This window comes from Talpa occidentalis, unplaced genomic scaffold, assembly GCF_014898055.3.
Source record: "Talpa occidentalis isolate TD23 unplaced genomic scaffold, MPIMG_talOcc4v2.1 talOcc4.3, whole genome shotgun sequence".
Taxonomy (NCBI): Eukaryota; Metazoa; Chordata; class Mammalia; order Eulipotyphla; family Talpidae; genus Talpa; species Talpa occidentalis.
The window spans coordinates 83391081-83398862 of NW_023603184.1; positions in this window are offsets into that span (position 1 = coordinate 83391081).

Genomic DNA, 7782 nt, shown 5'->3' on the forward strand with positions numbered 1-7782 from the left:
TATTTATTTTGAAATTATCCATACCATTTATATGTTTTTTTCAATTTTAACATTTTTTTCTCACTTATTCTTAACCACTATACTGAAGTGCTCAAAAATGTTAGAATGTCATCCCTTTTCATTCTTCTGTATCAGAATATTTCATTGAACTTTCAGTTGCTTTCACAGCACCTCTATTGCCCAGGGCAGAACATTTGGGCAAGGATCTTCATATTGAAATGATTTACATTACCCTTTAAAGGGAATGTTTACTTGGGAAGAAATTGCTTGTATTTTAAAAGAAAAAAGTTATAGGGACTCTCCTTTCACTTCATGAAAAACAAAGACTTAAGTAGATTAAATAGATAAAAATAAACTTCTAAAAATATAAGTAGAATGACTAAAATTGAATTTTTCAAAGGATTTTATATGAACAAAGGAACTGTAGATATGCTCAGAATTTTTGATTTATTGTTCTGTTAATTCAACTCATAGGCCTAAGGTCATCCAGCAAAGATGTCTGCTTTTTAAGTTCTATGTAGATGAATGCTTTCTAAGTAAAGGAGGCCATAAATGTTTAAAAAGCCCAGTGTAGAGCTTCTGAGTTTTTGTTCAGTAACTAGTCAAAATTAATTCTTGCTTTTCTGTTGGGGAAAATTTCATCTAATTACATTCAAATTATCCTGCAACTTTTGGACAGCAAATCCTGATCACCAAAGAAAAGAATAAGCAGCTGTGTTGCCCTCGCCTTACAGATAAAAGAATAGCATTATTATGCAGTCACTGGGCTTTATTGAAACATAAGTGGTTATCCACTGGCTGCCTTCTGGCAGAGACACACCTAAACCTTTCTGAACTGCTGACAATGTATTACTTCTTTTGTAAAGAAATAGATTCTTATGCAAAGAAATGGATTCCATTGCCTCACTCAGCAATGCAATCTAGTATAACTGCTCTCAGGAGTAGAAAGTTCTTTTTTGTAATTCCTTTCACACTTTTTTAAAGTACAGCTATTTCTAAAACATTTTTTCCTCAGATTTGCAAATTTTTTATTTTCTTTGATCCCCAATTTTACATCTTTAAAATTTGGATGCTAGTAATAATGTAAGTGTAAGCAATAAATCATAAAAATAGGTAAAAACTTACATGCTTAGTACTTGCCTAGCACATGATTCAATAAGTAGATTATGTAGTAAATCTATTTTTTGCGTAATGATTGAAAACTAAGATTGCCTCATAATAAGCCCTACTCTTGCAATAATAATTGAAATAATCAATTTGTTCATTATACCTATGCTAAATTTCCCTTGCATCATTATGTCTATTGTACTGCTCCTAATTTTTTTTATATTGAAGATTCCCAAGAAGTATATAATTCATATTTAAAAATGTGAAAATGCAGTTTACCCAGGATATAGTTAAAAACCATTTAAAAAAAAAATTGTTAACCTTTGAGTCTCACGAAAACTACACACATTCCAAATTTTGCCAAAGTTTTTACTTGGATGTTCATGAACTCACTACATGTTCTAAAATTTTATCAATAATTATTTTAACCATCAATAATTATTATCATGGAGAAAGATTCATGTGCAGAGCAATTTGAATACTATTATTCTTGGGAGTAAATATCTTTTATGTATCCATTGATCAGATGTTTATTTAATCTGAGAAGTTGATTTGATGTTTCCAATATGAAAATAAAAGTAAACAGGGAATTTTGTTTACTACGTTAGTTTCCTAGGTCTTTTTTAACAAATTACCATAACTAGATGGTTTGAGTTAAAAATTTATTCTTTCAAAGTTCTGTAGGCTAAAAGCCTACTAAGTTGTCCTGAGGACTACATTCTTTGAGGGCCCTAGGGGATAATACAGTCCATACCTTTCCTTAGCTTCTGGTATTGTCTGCAGTTCTTGGCATTTTTGGCTTATAAATTTATCAATTCAGTTTTTGTCTTCCTCATCCTATGGTTCCTCCTTTTGTGTCTGTCTCTTCTCTTCTTAAAAGAACACAGTCATAGGCCCACTCTAATTCAGTATGAGCCCATATTGACTTTATTACATCTGCAAAGACCCTATTTCCAAATAAAGTCACATTCATAGGTGTTGTGAATTAGCATTTGAACCTATCTTTTGGAGGTAACACTATTCAACTTTAGAGTGTATTGGACCTCCTCCCCCTTTTGCCTCCCACTGCTGCACTCCCTTCTTTTGGTGGCCTCCAGTCTGAAGTCAGATTTCTAGGTTTCTTTTGGACTAGTTTTTGATTGTTCTTTTCTTTTCTCTGTATACCATATATGAGTAAAACCATTTGGTGTTTGTCTTCCTCCTTTGACTATTTTGCCTATCCCCTCCAAATCCATCCATGTTGTTGCAATTGGCAAGATTTCATCTTTATTGCAGTAATTCAGTAGTATCCTTTTGTATTTATGTACCACATCTTAATCCTCTCATTGTCAATTAGATTATTTCTATGTACTTAGCAATTGAAAATAGTGCTGTAATATACATAGGCATGTATCCCTTTTAATTGAAAATAGTGCTGTAATATACATAGGCATGTATCCCTTTTAATTAGTGTTTTTTGCATTCTTTGGGGAGATCCCTAGGAATAGAATTGCTAGGTCTTACAGTGGTTCTATTTTTAATATTTTGAGAAACTCTTTACTGTTTTTCGTAGAGCTGGATCAATCTACATCCCACCAACAATGTATAACTACCATTTATTAGACAGAGTTTCTTGATAATACATTTTGCTATCTATACCATCACTCTGTATTTTAAAATGATGACAGAATGCATGTGATTTTGTTTACTTGACATTAGAGTTCAAATAATAGGGAAACACCCAAATCATGGTGGGAGGTCATTGGGGCACTATGGTAGATGAAAACACATTTGTAGACAATCTACATTGTAGTCTATTGGGAGTGGCCTCAATACACTCCCAGAGCAGATACTAGATTGTAAACCAACTATACCTCAATAAACATAGTATGGGGGGAAAATTAATAGGATTAGGGTTTTATGGTTAAAGGCTATGTTCATCTGACATTTACCACCAAATGAAATGCCTTAAAAACTTTAGAGATAGTACAGTACTTGCATTTATAATTGTCTTGACAGTTTTACTTTATAAATGAACTAAATAAGATTTTTCTTTCCTATATGTGATTTAAACCAAAGATACTTTTTATTTTCATGAGTAACAAATTTTCTCTAAGCTAAAATTTTAAAAAATGTTGGCTTTTAAAATGAACATAGCCAATATATATATTTTTTTAGTTCTGCTTACCTTAGTGAAATAATAAGTCTTACAGGGCATGTGCATTCATATTTTAGTATTGCATATTTAGACCTCTTGTGGAGTCAAAAGAACAGATTAACTGCTTCAGATTATTCTTTCATATAGTAGTTACTCAATAAATGTTTAGGAAGTGAATGAAGGAATTTTTTTTTTTTAATGAAAGAAATTGTAATTCACTCTTATGCTTGTAGGCAATACCCAGAAGGAAGCTTTTGGAAGGTAAGGCAATTCTGAAGCTAACTCAGACACCTTTCATGTTAAGAATCTGGTATAAAAGATAAATGGAGGCCAACACTAGAGCATTTACAGTGCTGGAAAGAGGAAATACATTCTTTATTTCTTAGAATTGTTCAGTAAACTGAAGGAGTTAAGACTTTGGTTTGTATTTTTATCTCATTTTCCAAATGAAGTTTGAAACTTTAGGGAAAAACAAAACATGTGGTTAAATGAACAGTTGATTATGTAGTTAGGGAGTAGAATTTGATTTTCTAAATTATGGATCAAATTACTGGAGTAGTAGAGTAGTGGTATTTGTCTTTCTGTAAAAGAAGCAAAATGAAACGGCAATAATTACTTTTTTCCTTTGTGTATTTCAAAAGGATAAGAAAAAGTTTGCAAGCAAAATTGTTCTACCTTTATTTAACTTACCTTCCTCTGAAATTTTACTGTGCTTTGTATTGCTCAGTATCAGTAAGTCACTCCCATTTTTTAAGTGTTTTAAGTCCATGATACAATTCAATATGTAATACTGACAGTGCGTAAGACAGAACACAGTGAAAGAGACAGAAAACAGAAATGAATTTATACTGTTTCAAACAAGTAGCACATTACTGGTGGCATTCTTTGAAGTATGTTTTTGTGTTCGATTTTATTGTTGTATTATAAAAGCAAGGCATACTCATGGTTTTTAAAGTAAACAATATGGCAAAGTAAAACTATCTTATTTCTCTTTCCCACACTTAACTTCATATATTTTAATGTATCATTTCAGATATGTTCTGTCCATATACAAGTGCATGCATGCTCATGCATAACATATACATGCACAAATGCATATACCTTTATATGTCCTTTCTTACATAAACACAGTAAATTCACTGTACTTTGCTAGTGACCTTTTCACTATAGGCCCTTATTATTGATTTCTAATAGTTCTTTGTATACTAATAAAATGTCCATTTTTTCATGTGTTTCAAATGTTTTTCTATGGCTTCATTTATTGTAGGTCCTTTTTTCCCATGCTGAAAATTTTAATTTTGGTTTAATCAAATTATCATTCTCATATTTAATGGCCCCAGGATTTATGTCCAAGGTTATAAAATATATAACATCATGTTTTCTTTCCAATCTTTATAGCTTAATTTTTGCTAGTAGACTTCATTTTAGTAGAGTTGGTATAGGTTCACAGTAAAACAAGAGGGAGGTGCAGAGATTTCTATTGAGTCCCCTGGTCTGCCTGCAAACATAGCCTTCCTTAGTATCAATATTTCCACCATAGTGCTATGTTTTTTGTAATTAATGAACTTATATTGACACATCATTATCACCTAAAGTTTATAGTTTACATTAGGGTTCCCCATTGGTATTGTGCCTTTTAAGGTTTAGACCACTATATAATGGCATATATTCACCATCATAATGCCATAAAAAGTAGTTTCACTGCCCTAAAAATCTATTATGTTCTATCTATTCATCCTTCTCCATCCCTTAACATTTTTTTAACTTTTTAAACATTTTAATCACCTGGAATTTTGTTAGTGTCTCAGCTGCTTTCATTGGATAATCTTTTCTCTAAATGTCACCTTTGTCATAATAAAATCTTATGCCTGTTGCAGTATATTCCAGAATTCTCCATTGTACAATTTCTATTTGTCTATTCCTTTTCTAGCACTAATCCCTTTAGTTACTGTATCTTTACAATGTTTTCAGTATTTAGAGACTAGTCTCCTCTCTATCCCTTCGTATTTCAAAATATTTCTACCAAACTATGATATCATCTTTGAAGTTATCAAAGTGAAAAATACTATTGGTATTTTAATTGGAATCATTAAAATGATAGATGAATTTAGAATAATTATTCCTAGAATACTGTCTATATCTATCCTAAAAACAAAGTACACAATGCAGATATCTGGATTTGCTTATTCTGTTACTTATTTTGTTGTATTTTTCATATTAAAAGAGTTTACTTCTAGTTTTTATTTTCTAAATCTTCATGATTTATACAGAAAGAAATCATTGATTTCCATATACAGATTATGTAAATAGCTACCATTCTAAATTATATTTTGCTCAGTTTTATCATTGATCTTCTTGGAATATACATGTGAGAGGATATAATTGCCTCTTCCCTTTTTTACAGGTTTTTTGAGAGATGATTCACATATAACATTGTAGGTTTAAAGTGTACAGCATAATATATATATAATGATTTTACATATATATGTATATATAGCTAATGATTAAAACCATAAAGATAGCTATAACACAGCTGTCACCTCAAATACTTACTCTGTGGATGTGGATGTATAGTGAGAACTTTTAAGCTCTGCTCTCTTAACTCTTAGCAACTTTTAAGTATGCAGTGTAGTATTGTTAGCTAAAATCAGTCCTGTGCATTAGATCCCCAGAACTTACATCTCATAATTGAAAGTTTGAATCCTGTGACCAACTTCATCTATTTTTGCCACCCCACCTGCCTCACCTCTAGCAACCATGGATTAACCCTCTGTTTCTTTGGATAAAATTTTGTTTTTAAAGTAATACATATAAGTGAGTTCATATAGTGTTTGTATCTATCTGACTTACTTCACTTAGTATAATATCCTCAAAGTTCATCCATTTTGTTACTATGGCAGAATTTCCCTTTTAATGCTGGATAATAGTCCTTTGTATGTTTATTACATATTTATATATCGTATTTTCTTTATACATTTCTTTAGAGATTAGTTCTTTCCTTGTTTGGGCTATTGAAAATAATGCCGTGGTGAGCATGGGGATGCAGATATCTCTTAAGGGATGGGAGGTGGTATCTCTGTGGTTTTGATTTGCATTTTCTTGATGATTAAGTGTTGGGTGACCACCTTTTCATATATTTATGAGTCATTTGTATATCTTTGGAAAAAATCTCTTTTCATTTTATTTCGTCCATTGATTAATGGTTTTCTATATGATTTTTTGATTTTGTAATTTGCTTTTGAGTATGAACTCCTTTTTTATCTTCATATTAATAACTCTTTAGCAGGTACATGAATTGCAGATACTTTTTATCATTTCATAGGATGCCTTTCCATTTTGTTTTGTTAATCATTTGTTTTACTGTGTCTACATGTTCAATGCAGTCCACCCACTGATTTATTTTTGCCTTTCTTGCTTGCACTTTAATGTCATATCAAAAAGAAATATCCTTGGTTGCTGATACCAATGTCAAGGAAATTTTATCTATGTTTTTCCTTAGGACTTTTACAATTTCAGGTCTTACATTTAAGTCTTTATTTCAGTTTGAGTTAATTTTTTCCAAGTGATGTAAGATATGATCCAGTTTCATTCACTTGTTTGTGGCTATATAATTTTGCCTATGTCGTTCATTAAAGACAATTTTTAGCCATTTCTTGACTCTCTTGTCAACTTTGTCTCTTGTTAATCATGTGTGAGTTTATTTCTGCATTCTTGATTCATTGATCTGTGTCTGTTTTTATGCTAATACCATACTGATTTGGTTTTCTGCTTTGTTTGGTTTTATTGACATAACATCGGTTTAAAACATTGTATATGATTTAGAGGTATAGGATCTTCTCCTTTGGGTGTTGTTAACACACCACACCCACCACCAAAACACTGAGACTCCTCTATCACAGTCTTGTTGTGCTCCTTCCTCAATTTGTTCACTCTTCTTCTTCTATTCCGGCTCTGGTAGCTTCAGTTCTACAGTCAGATTTCTAGGTTTTGCTGTTGGTTTGGCTTTATCTGACCCTTTGTTTTGTTGCTCTGTACTCCCAAATATAAGTGATACCATACCTTAGATGTCATTCACCTGACTTATTTCACTTAGCATAATCCCCTTCAGTTCTATCCATGTTGTCAAAAGGCAGGATTTATCTTTTTATAATAGCTGAGCCATATTTGTGTGTGTGTGTGTGTGTGTGTGTGTGTGTGTGACATCTGCCTAGTCCACTTTTGTCTTAGAGTATGGTGTATAAAAATTTTCTCTGCTGGGGTATTTTTGATGACTGATTGTACCTCCTTACTCATTAGGATCTGTTTGAGATTTCTTTTTCTTCATGATTCAGTCTTCATAGTTTGTGTGTTTCTGGGAATGTGTTCCTCTAGTATATATTGTTCATTTATTGATGCATTTATGTTCATAGTAGTCTCTTAGGAGTCTTTGGATTTCTGTAGTGTGTAGTAATGTCTCTTCTTTCATTTATAATTTTATTTGGGTTCTCTTTTACTTGGTGAGTCTACTTAAAGATCTGTCAATTTTGTTTATATTTTCA